Here is a 17,828-nt window from a genome sequence, read left to right on the forward strand (position 1 = left end):
AATCAGCTCCTCTCAATCAGTTAAACTGGGAATTTAAGGTACATGGTGAAAATAAGGAGCTGGTGAGGGAACTAATGATTTTTATCTGTGCTGGTTAACGGAACTAAAGGGATTCTTACATTGTAGAACACCTCAGAGACTTGATAGTACTAATAGAAAGTGCATAGCATTGGGCCGCTGATATCTCAGAGGAAAATGGGGGCTTAACTTAATCCTGAAAAAGTTTGGTAAGTTGTATATTATTCCTTTCCAACTTACATATAGGAAAACTAAGACCCATAGAAGTATTTGCTGATACCAGGCAGCTCTGTAAGAAGGTGTCCATCATGGGATCCCCAAGCTCTCAGTTTTCTCTCCCTCCCCCCAGGTGGAAGGAGGAGCTTCTATTGAAGGGCAAATTCTGAAGGTCACTAGGCACCTGGGAAAAGAGCAAATGCACAGTTGCAGGGAGAGACACTGAAGGCTTCCTTCTTGTCTTGAATTTTTTCTGTCTCTTAGGAAACACTCCATGTTGGGATCTGTAATAGTTTTGTGCTTCAAAACTATGTTTCTACCAGGATACATTTTAATTCTACTCTTCAACTGCCCCATGCCCATCCCTGTTACACACTTGTAAAATTAAAATGTTTAAAGCTTTTTTTTTAATTGGAGGAAATTCAAAACTCATTTGTCCCTTAGGAGAAAGGGACAACTTACATAAAACTAATGACGAACTCCAAAACTTAAACAGGAGAAGATGAAACCCACGTAATTGAGCAGTTCCAAGGGTGGTATCTGACATCCTGGAAACACCCAGATCAACCAAACGGCTCCTGCCTCATCATGGATTGGTGGAGTTTGCGGGTAGATTTCTGTTTAGCCAATCCTATGCCCCCCAACACACATCAAAAAGAAGTCTCAGAGCTGTCAAAAGACATTAAAATGACGGAGATTATTTTAAAAGGGAAATGTAATTGCCCTTGCAATGTACCCCATCTTGTCAGTTATATGCTGCGTAATAGGAAGCAAAGCCCGCGTCATGTACCTCATGAAAGTATCTCTGGACATAAATTGGGTTTTTTCTTCTTAAACCATTAAGGTTAGTCTCATTTTAATCATTTCTCTGATCTGCTTTTTGAAGCTATGCCCCATCCACCTTGGCCTTTCACTTTCTCTCATAAGGTTAGACTGACAAAATGAATTTCAGCCTGGACAGAGTGATCAAGAATCCCTAATAAGGGGGGTGTCCTGAATTAATAAGGTGGCATTTCAATGTATCCGCCTGCATATTAGCATGTCTCTCCAATGTCCACAGAAGACCTTGTGGCATGAGGAAAAGGACAACCATGTCACTGCTGCCAGGACTGTGTGGTTTGGGGGTTTTTGTTGTTTTTAAGCAAGGACTTACGAAAGAAAAAGAGAAACATGTACTGTGTATTTAGTCCTGTGCCAGGAGCTTCTCCTGGGTCGCTGACACTGACTCCTCCAGGAGATCCATCACTTCCTCCAGGAGATGGTACCTGTATTGTCCCGACATCAGTGAATAGTGGGTAATCTGCCTCCCGGGGCACAGTGATATGCCTACAGCTGGTGAGAAACAGAAGTGGGACAGACACTCGGATCATGTGACTGCGACTTGCAGATTTTTAACCACAGAATGATCCATGAGCCACAGCTAGATCAGGAGTGTCGAACACTTGAGACAGGGAGAGTGGGGGAAGGGCACTTCCCAGCACTGAGCCTAGGGTCTCATTTAAGACTCAGACCTGAGATCAATACAGTGAGTCCTCGGCATCCACTCATTCTGTATTTGTGGATTGAACCATCCGTGGATTGAAAATACAGGTTCAGTCTCGATAATGGGAAATACTTAGAAAGGTTGCAGGTTGCAAGGTTTTTGTTTGTTTGTTTGTTTTTTAGATTTTGGGAAAATTTGTTTACTGGTTAAACATCCCTGATCTGGAATTCAAAATGTACCCAAATCCAAAAATTGTTGAGCATTATGTTAGTGCTCATGACACTTTTCAGCACTGATACAGTGCTCAAACAGTTTTGGTCAGATTTTTAGATTAGGGAAGATCAACCTTTATTTTTTTAATGTTTCTGTACTGTTATGGCTTAGATATTAGGTGTCGCCTCACCCCAAAAGTTCATGTTTGAGTCAATGCAAAAAAAAAAAAGTTTAGAGGAAATGATTGGGTTATGAGAGCCTTAACCTAATCAGTACATTAATCCCTTAATAGGGATTAACTGGGAGGTAACTGTAGGCAGGTAGTGTAAGGCTGGAGAAGGGGGTGTGCCTTTGGGATATATATATATATATATATTTTCCCTAGTCTTCAGTGTCTCTCTGCTTTCTGTTTGCCATATCAAAGCCATTTTCCTCCACCATAGTCTTCCACCATGATGTTCTGCCTCACTTAGGGCCCAGAGCAATGGAGCTGGGTGTCTGTGGACTGAGACCTCTAACACCGTGAGCACCAAATAAGCTTTTCCTCCTCTAAAAGTTCTCTTGTCAGGTCTTTTGGGCACAGCAGCTAAAAACATGACTAAAACATGTGCAGGACCTATACCGGCTTTTCCTGTCATTGTTCCCTAAACAAAATGATATAACAAACATTTCTTTAATAGCATATGCATTGCTTTAGGTATTATAAGTCACCTAGAGGTGATTCAATGTGGAGGAGGATGTCCCGGGTTCTAGGCGAACACCGGGCCATTTTATGTGAGGGAACCGAGTATCTTCAGACTCTGGTATCCCCTAGGGGTCCTGGAACCAATTCCCAGTAAAGGCCAAGTGACAAGCATATAGAAGTCACAGCAAGGACAACTTTAAAAAGTTTGAGATGCCAACTTCATATAAACGATTGGAAGAAACCAAAGTTGCAGAAGAAAAAAATAGTAATAAGATTGAAATTAATAAAAATAAAATGGGTAGGTGGGAGTAAGAGTAGGCTCCATAAATTGAGCAGTAGGCATTCACCAGGGCTGTGCGGAGCGCTTGGTAATAGTCCTGTGGAATCCTCTGGAAAGTTGCACCTGGAGTGCTAACCGGGCCCTCTCCTTTACACGATTGATTTACTTCTTCAGTGGGCAGCCGGGGAAAGAGTCGTTTCCATGATCTCAGGGACCTTCTCACAAGAAGTTTTGTTAACGTGGTATTTAATGTCATTGGTAAGTGAAGAGGGGGGGAAATGCTATGTTCTTTTTTTCTGCTTAAACCATTAAGGTTAGTCTCATTTTTAATAATTTCTCTGATCTGCTTTTTGAAGCTATGCCACATCATCGAGTACAAAGACTTGTTCTGAGGCCCTACTGTGCAACATTCCAGGGTTAGGGGTGCCGGGATCATCAACTCAATAGGGAACTGTTAGTGAAGAGTTTTATGGCTAACTCCCACATCTTTGTGATCTCAGTAGCCCTTACTTGTAAAATACATGCCGTTCTATCTTCTGGGAAGCAAATTAGTTTAAATGCCTCGTGTGCTGATGAAACTATTAAAAGAAGGCTACTGTGAGCTTCTCGTGTTAGAGTGCCACATCCTCATGAACAATACTTGGTTTCACCCAATTTTATTCTGACTGCCTTCAGTGTGTTCCCTGTATCATCAGGTGGTTCCTATCAGCTATTCATTTAAACATGTATTCTTTTAACAGTAATATATAAAGCACAGAGAAAGGCATATATTAACAAAAATAGCATCTCATTCTAGGACAAGGAAGAAAAGAAGAAATAAATAAAATGAGTTGCGTGTAGTCTTTTCTCCCTCTGCATATTTATATTTGTATATACACATAATTGTAAAACTTCACCTGTATGAATATAGAATTAAAATCCTGGTATATATGGTTTTGTATACATTTTTTCTATCATGAAAAAGGCAAGCATTTTTTATATCACTAAATTCTCTTGGAAAGCATGATATTAAAAGCTGTGTATAGTCATCTATCATATGGATATGCAGTCATTAAACAACTCCTTCTTTTGGAGATCTGTCTTCCACGTCAAGATTGGGGGCCATAAATAAAAGCCTACGCTGCTTACATTATCAACGGTGCAGTCATGGAGGAAGATGGATGTCCACCAAGAGACAAAATGACATGAAGATACCAGGAAGAAGAGCCCCAGTTGGTCTGGGGATGGTCTGAGTTCAAATCTCACTACTTGAGCTTAGAATTAAAAGATAAGGTAAAAGTTCCACAAGAAAATGCACAGAGGGAGGGAAATCTAGGCAAAGGGAACAAATTGCCCTATGTGTCAGCTTTCCATGACTGTGACAAAATACCTGAGAGATGGGTTACTTATGAGGAGGAGAGGTTCATAGTTGCAAAGATTTTGTTGAGTCCTCAGTCACTTGGCTCTGTTGTTTGGGGCCTGTCATGAGGCAGAAGAACATCAAGGCAGGGAACAAGTGATGAAGCAAAACTGCTTACCTCGTGGCAGCCAGGAATCAAGGGAAAGAAGACCAGGCCAGGGTCCAGATTTCCCCTTCAAGGGCATGCCTCCAGTCACCTAACTTTCTTCCACTAGGCCCCACCTCTCAGAGGTTCCTTTACCTCCCTCTGGCACCATGGGTGGTAACCAAGCCTTTACCTTACGGACCTGTGTAGAACATCTAGGATCCATGTCAACACTAATCACAGGGTTTCCAAGGGCATGAAAGAAGACCTGGGGGTTCTGAAAGCATTTTGCAGAAGGGGAAGGGGCTATTAAAAACAGAGTCACTGAAGAGGAAGCTGAGATAGAAGTTTTAGCAAGTTCTTGTGTAAAGATGAAAGGGAGAGCCAGGTCAAATGAGGCACCCATGGTCCCAGATGAAGTTTTCCTTCCAATTTAATTTTTTTTTAAAGCTATTCAACATAATCACTGGTGGAGTGCTTTCCTGGTGAGATAAGAGAAGCTTGCATGAGCCGCTTGATAAACCTTTCTGAGCCTGGGGGGACTCAATATGGAATCTCAGCTGTGGTTATAGGTAAGACACAAGTAATAAACAGATGTGAGATGGCCCTAATTGCCTCAGTCTATCCCAGTCAGTGGCCTGAAGTTAGTCTAGGTTTCCTCTGGTGTCTGGTGTTGAGAAATTAGGAAGTGCATCTTTGGAAAATCGAAATTGATAATGTGGCGTTTTAAACCCAAATTAACTATTTGACTCCTTTGATTACTAAATATAAGTTCCAGTTCACTTGCTTAGACAAAACTAAAAAAACAAAAACATTGTAATCAAAAAGGCCTTTAACTGGGGAAGCCATACTGTGGTATAGCTACCCCCAAACTTAGATATTGCACTCCCTTTTCCAAAAGAACAAATCGAAGGCCTTGTAGCACAAACTGTTCTGAATACAAACTTGATTGTCTTAGTGTCTCTGCAGGGATTTTCTTTGGATTTTTATATTAGATTAATTCCTGGTAACAAATTTATGACAACAAGCAGAGATTGACAGAAATCTCTCTCTCTCTCTCTCTCTCTTCCCCAGTTCAGCACTTAACCAGTTTGCATTGTGGACCTAACACTCCACGGTATTTTTATCTCTGGGAGATTTGTCCAAACCTGTTTTCAGATTCCACCTACCCATGCTCTGAATTATTACTTCTGTCTGGTGAAAGATCCAAATGACCATCCTACAGATATCTTAATTACAGTCCACGTCACCAGACAGACAACATAAATTATAGTTAGCTTCCCATTAGCCACCTAAATTGAATCAGGCACTTTGCAGACAATGAAAAATTCTAGACCATCCAAAAGTTAAAGAGAGGTTTGTCGAATGAATGAAGTTATTCACAACTTGGACTTCAGAGTGAACCACAAACTGTTGCCAGAAGCAAATGTATCTTCTGGTTAGATGTTGTTGTGTCTGGTAATAGATTTTTGGACTGATGCAGAGAGCAAGTTGGCATTTGGTTGATTTGGGGAACAGATTGCATTTCTTGAGTTTTCTTCTTTTTGCTTCCATTTTTGAGGCTTGGGAAATTTTTGCCTTCATTCCAAGTTTGTGGGAATCATTCAACCCAGGACATCTGCTTGGGCTGAACCACTTGTGATGATCTGGGATTGCTTGGATTTCTGTTCCGTCCCCCAAGGTGCTATTCTGAACACATGACAAAACGTCTTACATTTTCTGAGCATATTGCAACTCCCGATAGATTTGGCCATCACACATCGTCCCCATGCAGATAAGTACGTATTCTTTATGGTTCTGTGGGGTACACTCACCATTCCCCAAACTCTAGAAGCCTTATTCAAAATACTTCAGTTGCCTTTTTTGACTCCAACAAAACTTGCGGTTTGCGGCTGACTAGCAGGAATTAACACACAATCTCTCTGATGTCTTACAACCACCAATGGCTAGGTGAAGGGAGGTGGTTTGGAAAAAAATAATGACATTAGGAGAGAAATGAAAAGAAAACTTTGCAACTGCTGCAGAAACACCAAGACAGGATAGACAGAAGCTATTGCTAGGGTAGAGTGGCAGACATCTCTCTGTCTCTCTCTCTCTCTCTTCCCTAAAAGCCCCAGAACAAGAGATGCTGGTAGGAGTTGAGAAATGACAACTTCTTGCAAGTTTGCTGAAAGAAGAGCCTTTTAAAGGGGTCTTTTGTGTCTCAGTTTCCCTTTTCCCGTTTTCTGTGAGCAAAGCTGGAATTCCTACAATTGTTCCTAACTTCATGTAGGTGCTCATCTCTAGGCCACATCCATACTGGGGAGTGAAGAGAACTTAAAGTTGGCCTGGGAAGGGTCAAGGAAGAGGCTTGGACTCTGAGAGTCCCAGTCTTGCAGTTTTATTTTCAGTTGACCTGGCTAGTTCCCCAGGGAATATGAAAAGAGACACCCAGCGTAGAAGTTCTGCCCATGAACTCTGGACATTTTCCTATGGTAGGTTTGAACATCCTTGATTATTCATTGAGGAGATCAGCAAACAGCTAACAGGGTCTGGAATGGCCAACATCACCATGGAAATGGATGGATAATTCAATCAATTCTCAGCTGTTTTCCTGGCCTCTTCCTCCACAAAACAAACAAACAACAACAAAACCTTTAAATTGCTTATCTTTTCTAACAGTAGAGTCAAAATTTCTGCATCTTTGCTTCTTGTTCTCTGCATTGCCATTGTGTGAGGCTATTTAAAACCCTATTTCCAGTTGGGTGTGTTGGCGCATGCTTGTAATTCCAGGGGCTGTGGAGGCTGAGGCAGGAGGATGGTGAGTTCAAAGCCAGCCTCAGCAATGTAGCGAGGCTCTAAGCAACTCAGCGAGACCCTGTTTTTAAATAAAATACAAAAAAAAAAATGGCATAACAGAAACATTCTGAGGTGGGGGTTCTGGATTTGCATTGGTGGGGTTAACAATGAAGTCCATAATTGTGCTCATGGGATGCCTGGCTGGAAGGACACACCCCGCTGGCTGTCCCTATGAACCCTGAGGGCCGCATAACTCTTCACGATGTACAAGGCGAGTTCCGCTTTCTTCAATTACTGTATGGTGTCTCATTGAGGCCAAAAAAACGTCAGAAGAACCTTAATATATCATTTAGTTTAACACAATGCTTTTGCAGAGGGAGAAATTGAGGCCAGGAAAAGAAAACAACTTGGTTAAGCTCTCCCAACCACCAAGTGGAAAAGCTGAAACTAGAACTCGGTTTTGAATTTTAGACCTAGGAAAACTTGACCTTTCTCCCCAAATGTTCTGACCCTGCACCATCAGGAAGATTGTTCGAGCCTTGTTATCTTCAGTCCTGAGGGAGAATCATCTGTGTTCCCATATAATTCTGGCTACGGTGAACTTGCTGTGAGTTCCTATGACGTGTGTGGAAAGTTCTTTTCTGCTTTCACCCTTACACCTTGCCTAGATCTATCATTCTGGACCACAAGTTACACCACCCCAACAGCCCATTTCTGTTCTTGAAAGGGACATTTTTTCAAAATGTGGCATATTTCATCTTTTTCCTGCCATCTTGTGAGGGGAGATGATGGCAAGATAGAAATGATCCATCATCATCCTTTCAAATGCCAGAACACTCTGCTTCCTATGAAATAATTCTGAATCTCTGTCTCGAGTGAAAACGATGGCTGTCAGGGACAAGAGAACTAGTAGTTTTAAAAGATTCAGTTCCCACATACAGGATCCCTGAAATCAACTTCAATTTATGAGTTGTCAAATTTATCCCACATAATGAATTTATCATCCCAGACGAAAATCTCAGAGGGTCCTTTGAACCTCACTATCCACATTTTCGGAGAACTTTCAATTTAGAAACAGACTGTGTCTTCCGATGGAGGTATATGTGTGGTGACCACAGGAAGGTGCTTTCACCGAATAAAATAAATATTTATTGAGCATCTACTACGTGCAGCACATGATCACGGGTCATTCTGTTTATTGGTCAGGGCAGGCAGCAGGGTAAAGGGGTTGACATCGCCTCATCCCAGAGATTCATCGGAAAGAATGAAACCTTCTCCAGATCTCAGCCACCTATGTGGGCAACCAGAAGAGTGTTCTCAATTCAAGTGGCTGCCACTTTCACCTCAGAACAAGCCTTCAGGGAATTTAGAGAAAGGAGCAATCACTTAGAACTGTGGAGAGCAGAAAAGGAAGGAATTATTTTTGTAGGATTTATAAATGAGGTAACACTGCAGCAGGGCCTCAGAAAACAGAAAAAAAAAATTGAACTTGGGAGAGTGGGCACAAGGCAAAAAAGTCTAAAGGAAATGAAAATTATGGAGTATGCAAAAGCACTTACTATAGTAAATAACTCCGTTGGTAGGTCAGGTGAGAGGTGGTAAAAATAACAAGTCTTTGTTGAGCCTCAAAAATGTCCTAGGCACAATGGTGAGTGTGTTATATGCATAATTTAATTTATAATCTTCAAAATAGGCCCACGAGACAAATTTCATTGTTTTTGTTTTTCCATTTTACACAGGAGGGAACAGGAGGCTTAGAAGGTTAAGCAGTTTGTTCAAGGTCACCCAAGATGCAGAATCAGGTATTTAACCCCAGAACCTATGTTTATAAACTGCAATGCTATGGTGGAGTTGGTTTATGAGGGAAAGTAAGTGCTGATTTGAAGGCCTGAGACTTCATTCTGCAAGATTAGGGGTGCCAGGGAAGGATTCTGAATAATGAGGATGACCACCAATGTCAGTCTTCAGGAAGGTCAATGTAGCAATACCATGACCATAAGCAAAGAAATACTCCCCTAGAATTCTCAAAGAAAACACATATGCATATATGCACACAGCTCAAAGACTATTTCCCAGTGTTCACATATTAGCTTTTCTGGCTATGACAAGAAACCTGGCAAAAACAACATAAAGAAGCAAAGATTCATCTTGGCTCGTGATTTCAAAGGTTTCAGTCTGTGATTAGCAGACTCCATGGCTTTCAGGCCTGTGCTAAGGAAGAAGCATCATGGCCAAAAGGCATGGTGGACCAGAGCTACTCACCTCGTGGCAGCCAAAGGAAGCAGAGAGAGAGAAAGGGAGAAAGGGAGTCAGGAGACAAGACATAGTCCCCAAGAATATGCTCCAAGGACCCACTCCCTGCAACTAGGTTCCCTCTCCTATAGTTTGTAACACCTCCCAATAGTGTTTTTAATTATGAACCCATCAATGTATTAATCCCCAATGATCCAATTACTTCCCCCAAAGCTCCATCTCTGAGCATGGCTGTACTGGTGACCAAGCCTTCAACACATGAGCCTTTGGGGGACATTCCAGATCCAGGTTATAACATTCAGCTACCTTATTAAAGAACAGATACCGTCAATAGGAGAGAGACTCCATCCATCCCCCTACCCATTTCAAGAAATGCTCCAGATCATCAGACTGTGCAGCTCCAGCACAAAAGAGGCTGAACCCAATCCTCACAGGTGGCTCTTTGAAGATGTAACTCACAAATTGCCTCATCTCTTAAACTTTTGTGGACGTGAAAATCAATTACAGATAGAGGAAGTGTGAAGGTTATCTTTGACCACTTTCTGCCTGCCGTAGTATAAGCCTCTAGCATTTATTTAATTTTTTTTTTTTTACAAAAAAACTGATACCTTTTTTATAGCAGTGGAACCCAACAAGATGTGAGAGGGTGTTCACAAGAAAAATAAAAGGATAAATTGCATTCCAAGCCTGAAAAGAATTCAGAGTCTTGGTTATCCACTTCACTGCAACCAGGTAATATACTGAAGTTTCTTAGGAGGTTCACGGTGATGTGAGATATCACTTTTTAAGCATCACGTGTAAACTTCTTTATTTGTGGTCCACAAGTGACATTTTTAAAAAAAACACACATTTGTGAGAAATTGCTATTTGGCTCTGGAAATTCAAAATGCTAATGAGCAATTATAAGTATCTCCACAAATTGAAGTTGTACCATAAAGGAATAGCAAGATTGCATTATGGATTTTATAGTTCATTCATTTATCACTAAATAAGTCTTTATTGGGCCCCTACTACATGTCAGGGGACACCAGGAGAACAAGGCAAGCTTGGTTCTTCCTCTCCTTGAGCTTATGTTCTTAAAGGGCAACTAGATAATAAATAAGTCATATAGCTAGTTCAGAACAGCTTGCAAGTGCTACAAAGAAAATAAAAACTAAGACAACAGTAACTAGTGTCAGAGAGGGAAGTCATCTGTTCCTTCATCATGCAAAGTTTTCTACAGCACAGTCTAGATCATGCTAATAGGAAAAGACTCAGACCCTTGGTGATGACTTTGTAGCAATAGCTGACTGTTCTCTGATGAGGATGCTTTGTTACTTAAATCTCTCTCCAACAGAGGATTCCCAGCCGTTTGCAAGTGGCATTCCCATTCATCACTGTAACACTCCTGAGAGGCAAGAGGTTCAAGCCTCATTACCTCTCTTTAAGGAAGAGGGGGGGCAATGACTTGAGAACCACCTTCCACCAAATATTAAGGAGCAAAGCGGCTGCGGGGTGATGCTGTTGCCGGGCTGAGATTCCCTTGTTCCTAGCCTTTTCCACCGGACCATTTGTTCTAGCCTTCAGGGGAGGCGGAGAGCTGCTAACACATGCCCAGAACTTTTGGAAATAAACCAGCTCATTCCGAACTCGGGAAAGAAAGAAAAGCATGTTTGTTATGAAATGAAAAATGATTATTCCCAGCCATCATTAATATAGTTTGTTTACCTAAACTTATAAAACTTCCTAGATGAGGAACAGTAGACCAAATTACACACTAAGACTTTTTGTTGAATATTTTTGTTGAATATTTTAGGGGATTTTTTCCTCCTTGATTACAACAAACCAACAAATTTTAAAAGTGGAAATTTCTCTGATGTCAATTCATGCTAGCTACTTTAAGGGGAACTTGGTATAAGACAAAGTCACCATGAATTCCATTCAGAAGAATAGGTTGTTATTTAAATGCCCCCAAAGATAAACAGAGAACCATAAATGAATGTTCTGCAAGGATGGAAGAATTGCTTAGTTCAAACTCTTCCCATTATGGACACGATTTGAAGCCAGGAAAAATGAAATGACATATCAGAGGTCTCACAGAGATGGAGTGAGGTTCGGATTTTAGTTTTCTTGATTACAAATCCAGTGCTCTGTTACAAGCTTTTAGAATATTTCAGTGAAATCCACGCATCCTTGGACTTCCCAATGAATGTATGAAGACACAGTGGCTTAGGAACAATGAAGTCATTTTGTTTATCTCATAATGAGGGGAAGCGGGGAAAACTCAATGACTCAGATGCCTTACACTTTTTACATTCAAAAATTATAAGCCAGGCGCGGGAGCACACACCTCTAATCCCAGCAGCTGGGAGGCTGGGGCAGGAGAATCATGAGTTCAAGGCCAGCCTCAGCAAAGGTGAGGTGCTAAGTAATCCAATAAGACCCTGTCCCTACATAAAATACAAAATAGGGCTGGGGATGTGTCTCAGTGGTCGAGTGCCCTTGAGTTCAATCCCCAGTATCAAAAAAGAAAAAAAAATTATCATAATTAAAGACATACCAAAAAACTACAAGAATAGTACAAAGAATTCTCAGATGCTTTTTATCCAGATATCTCTTTCCTTACCTCACTCATTTTTTTCGGACTCTCTCCTCTGATCTCTTGAAGAGTAAGATATGGACAGATCTTTTTATTTTAAATTTCTCGGTGTGTATTTTCTAAAACTAAGAATTTTCTCTTACAGGACTACAGTAAAATTTACAAAACCAGGACAATTAACAAGGATAGAATACTATTACCTAATCAGAGCTCTTATTCAGATTTTTCCAATCTCCCTGGCAATGTTGTTTATGGCAAAAGAAAAATCCGAGATGACATTTGGTTTAGTCGTCATGTCGTTTTGAGTTTCCTTTAATCTGGAATGGTCCTTGGGTCTTCATATTTTGCAACCATGTCATTTTTGAAGAGGACAGGCCAGTTGTTTTATAGAAATGCCTCTCAATTTGGTTTTGTCAGGTCTTTTATCATGATTAGATTCAAGCTATGCCCTCTTGGCAGGAGGACCACAGAACTGACGCCGAGTTCCTCTTGGAGCTTGGCATCAGTAAGCACAAGACACAAATGCATCCCATGAGCCAACTGCATCATTTGCTTAAGGTGCTCTTCACCCGGTTTCTCTATTGTGAAGTTATTCTTTTACCCTTTGTAATTACCACGTGGGAAAATGCTTTGAGACTCCGTAAAATATCCTGTTATTCCTCACCCATTGGTTTTAGCATCCATTGAATATTCTTGCCTAAATCAGTTAATATGATGATGTCTTTCCAAAATAATGACCTGCTTCCTACCAAATCATGAATATAGAAGTAGACCCAGCCATACAGGACTCTTTCTAATTATCCAATTCCTCTTTTATGCTTTACTTCTTTTCGATCCTCTCTCTAGAGGCACAGTAACTCTGGGAGTTGAAAAATTAAGTTTTCAAGAAGAGATTAAAAGAAGTGACTTTATTTTGCCTAAAGAAATACAGTCGAGGGGCAGCGATAACTGTACTATGTGAGAGAAGATGGCAGGCTTCTGGAAGGTACATTTTCAGCAAATCCTGTTTTTCACAAAATGATCCACAAAGTTGGGCATCTTGAAACATGAACCAGAGATGCTCAAGTTGAGAGTGCTGTATTTTAAAATCTTATTTTAATAGCTAAGCTCTCAGCAGTATGAGCTCTGCAGTCAGACTGTCTAGGGTCAAACTCTGGATCTGCCACTTACTAAGACCTCGGACAAGAATAACCTCTTTAAGTCTTTCCCCTCATCTGCAAAATAGAGATAATAATAGTAATTATCATCATGGGATACTACTGCAAAAATTTTAAAGATAATATATGAAAAATAATCAACAGAGAGCTTTCTTGCAAATTATATACCTAACCAACATTTCTTGGGCATGTTCTATTTTTGAGGTACTGCAATAGCCATTAGGGACACAAGAATAAGTAAGATTTACCTTGTTTCATTAAGAACCAATAAAGCAACAATAAAAACACCTACATCGTGACTATAATATAATATGATGGTCAATACAAATATAACTGCATGGAGAAGAAATAGTGAATGATTTTAAAAAGATTTTTTAGTTGTACATGGACACAACATCTTTTTATGTATTTATTTTTTATGTGGAGCTAAGAATCACATGTGGGAGGCAAGTGCTGTACCACGGAGCTATGGTCCTAGTCTGTGAATGATTTTTTTTTTTTTGACCCAGCTATCCCTCTCGTCAGTCTATACCCAAAGAACTTAAAATCAGCACACTACAGGGACACAGCCACATCAATGTTTATAGCAGCACAATTCATAGTAACTAAAATGTGGATCCAACCTAGATGCCCTTCAGTGAATGAATGGAGAAAAAAATGTAGCATATATACACAATGGAATATTACTCAGCAATAAAAGAGAATAAAATCATGGCTTTTCCAGGTAAATGGAAGGAGTTGAAGAAGATAATGCTAAGTGAAGTTAGCCAATCCCCAAAAACCAAATGCCAAATGTTTTCTCTGATATAAGGAGACTGATTCATAGAGGGGTAGGGAGGGAGAGCATGGGAGGAATAGGGCAGAGGGGTTGGAGGGAAAGGGAGGGGTTAGAAATGATGGTGAAATTTAATGGACATTATTATTCAAAGTACATATATGAAGACACAAATTGGTGTGAATATATTTTATATACAACCAGAGATATGAAAAATTGTGCTGTATATGTGTAATAAGAATTGTAATGCATGCTGCTATCATATATAAATTTTTAAAAATTGTCCACAAAAAAAGAATTTTTTTCACAATGCCTTTATTCTATTTATTTATTTTTATGTGGTGCTGAGGATTGAACCTAGGGCCTCACACATGCTAAGCAAGTGCTCTACCACTGAGCTACAGTCCCAGCCCCATGAATGATTTTTTTTTTTAAAACAGAGAGTGAGAGAGGAGAGAGAGAGAGAGAGAGAGAATTTTTAATATTTATTTTTTAGTTCTCGGCGGACACAACATCTTTGTTGGTATGTGGTGCTGAGGATCGAACCTGGGCCACACGCATGCCAGGCGAGCGCGCTACCGCTTGAGCCACATCCCCAGCCCCATGAATGATTTTTTAATGAGGACAATAAAAAGATTTCAAAAAGGAGATTAATTAATTACTTCTTATGGTACTGGGGATTGAATCCAGATGTGCTGCATCACTGAGCTATATCCCCAGCCCCCTCCCCTCCGACATTTTTTTTATTTTGAAGCAGGCTCTCACTAAGTTTCCGAGGCTGGTCTCAAATTTTTGATCTTCTGGCCCCTTCCTCCCGAGTTGCTGGGATTACAGGTGTGGCCCACTGAACCCAGCAGATTATTTTATTATTGGTCCTTTAAACAACAGTAGAATTTTGCCACTTGAAAAAATAGGAATAAAATTCCAGTAGCTAGAGCAGTATAATCCAAGATGGAGAAGTAAATACTCGTGTCATGTTCTGGGAAATGCAGAGTCTGATGTGACTAGAGCATGGATTTCAAAGTGGAAACAGTTAGAAATAAGGCTGGAAGGTAGTCTTCCTTCAAGGGTTGGCCATCTGATTGATGAGTGGCGTAAATCAATAAATACTCCCTTGGCACCTACCATGTGTCGAGGATTCTGTTGGGCACTAAAAATAAAATGGGGGATAAGGCCAATATGGAATCTGTTCTTGTGCAACTAACCTTTGAGAAGTGTTAGCTACAGGGGTACCATCAGAGATTTCATCTAAGAGCTACATAAAAATCTCATAGGAAGGCAAGGGCAAAACATTATGAACCCAAATATCCTATAAACATCCGTTTAGTAAGCTGTTTGGGGCAAAACTCATTAGAAATGAATAAAAAGGTTAGTGCTAGTGAAAGAAAGCTCTTCCATTTATATAAATATAGCTTACATTGTCGTTCTCACTTGTCATTTGATTGTACATACAATCCTGAATGAAGCAGGGGAAGTATAATTATCCTAATTTACAGACACAGAAACGGGTTCAGAAGATTAAATGGTTTGCTTAAGGTTTCAAGCAAATCTTCCTCCACAATTTTATATTTTCAAGTGACAAAAATCATGTTCCATGCTGACTCTGCCTGGTGGAAAGTAGAACGTGGCCCTATTTCCTCACCCAAAAGAACCTTCTATTTATAGTAGGGGAAGATAAAAAGCATTTAGAGAGAGAACAAAGTTCTGAACTAGACTAAGGCTCTGTTCTACTTAAAGACCATTCTCCTACCCACCTTCATAAAACAGCCCAATACCTGGCTGCCACTTACTAATAATTATCCTCCTTACAGGCTTCTACAGACTCCTATATCATTCCCTTTTGTTTTTGGAGATCTTAAGTTTTGATTCACTGTGACTTTCTTCAGTACTACTTCTGTCACAATTCCTGACGGCTTTCCACTGCCTGACATCTTTAACTTTCTTTCTCTCTTCCATTGACCTGTGCCCCACCCAACCTCAGTCACTCACTCCCACCATCATCCAGGACCTTATCTTTGCCCCTCTCTCTGTTTCAAATATCACACTGTGAAAGGTGGATCTACCAACTCCTCTCCTTCAGGCTCAAAACTATAACTCTTCACACTTGGACGTCACAGGAGGGCATCTAAGGAGGTGCCGATAGGGGGACCTTGACTCAGGACAACAGGGTCCCTGATGTACTGATGGGAAAGAACTTTAGCATGTATCAGATAAGGATAGAGAAATTTCTTTAGCAAAGTACGGAGTAGATGGGCCATTTTAAGAGTTGCAAGTGCTTTTGGCGTTCCTGGGTTCTTCTTTTTTTAATTTCTCACATCATTTATTTTCTAATGCATACCTTGACCCTATAATACAAAACACAATGTGGAACGAAACAGACAAGTTGAAGAAGGATATAATCAGATCACCATTTACCTGATGTTTCAAAAGATGCAGAAGAGCATTATGTATTTTTTTCTGGATGCATGCATGTGTGGCAAAGTACAAAAATACATGTGAGAATAACAATCTTCACATTCAGGACCTCTGCAGATTTTAGCCAAATGAGATTAGGAGAATAAACAGAAGCTTAGTTTGCATCTTTCAGGAGATTTGATAAATGTTATTGAAATGTAATATAAGTAGGAAACTTGGTGAGGGGTGGACATGGAATAGTATGTAGAGATGACATTCATCTGGTGTCACAAGATGGTCTCTGTTGGCTTGACAGTTCTCAGAACCCTCAGGTTGACATCTTTTCCATTTCCAATTGATAATGTTGAGAAAGCACCTTTATTATCTCCCTTTGCTCAGTCTATTTTAAAAATACATATATCAGTGGGATAATTAACAGTGTATATGACAATTTTCACAAGTGAGCGAATATCCACTAACTTTAAGATTATGAGTGAAGGTTTGTAGATCTCCCAGGAATTTGTGAAATTTCAGCCCTAGGACAAAGAACTGCCCTGGGGAGTGAATGTATGAGAAACTGTCACACAAGGCTTTCAGATTCTAAGTTATAGTTTCCTTGTCTTTCCTTTCTACCCACTTTTTTCCCCATCCTACCTTAGTACCAGTCCAGGACAAGCAATCCATTGGTCCTACTGTTCTTTACCTACCCTGTAAGCCTCCCCTCCTTACTTCCTCCTTATCCAACTTACATTCCTGGTGTATCGTCCTTGATGGGCCTCAGCTCCCATGCCTGGGCCCCTTTTTATTTTCCTATTTTCACTAAAACCCGACCTTAGGTACAGCCAACTCTCACCCAACTCTGAATGTACCCTTGGATAGCTAAACACGGCTGGGGGTAAAGCTACAACCATTCATGTTGTGTGTTCAAGTCCACGAACCTCATCTGGGCCAGTCATGCCTACCTATCCCACTGCACTTCCCAATCCATTCCCCTTCCGTCTCCTAAGAGAATAATTTTGCACTTTCTCCTCCAATTGCTCTGCTCCTCCCATTCCCTCGCTCTTAGCTAACAAATGACTTTGCTCCTTATTTCACTGGGAAAATGGAAGCAGTCGCAGAGAAAGTCCATATGTTCTCGCCACCACTTCTGCCCACGCACTGAATTTGTGTCCGTATCCTCTTCCCTCCCTCTGTTCCGTTTGCTTCTAGGACTAACCATTCTTGCTCCTACCTAAATTCATTCCCCCCAACTATACACTAGATCCCATCCCTTCTTGCCTATTTTAGGATATTTCCCTAGCAATTGTTCCCTCTTTTTCATGCATAATTAAATATCCTCCCTCTACTGAATTATCCCTGTCAAGTATTCAAGTGTGCTGAAATTTCTTCCACCTCAACAAAACGACACAATCTTGACCTACTTTCCCCCTAGCTACAACCTCATTTCTCAGCTCCCCTTTACTAAATTCTCGACTTTAAGTCCCCCTCTTATTTGAATTGGTGAGCAGCATGTG

Source organism: Urocitellus parryii, chromosome 16 (genome assembly GCF_045843805.1).
Source record: "Urocitellus parryii isolate mUroPar1 chromosome 16, mUroPar1.hap1, whole genome shotgun sequence".
Lineage (NCBI taxonomy): Eukaryota > Metazoa > Chordata > Mammalia > Rodentia > Sciuridae > Urocitellus > Urocitellus parryii.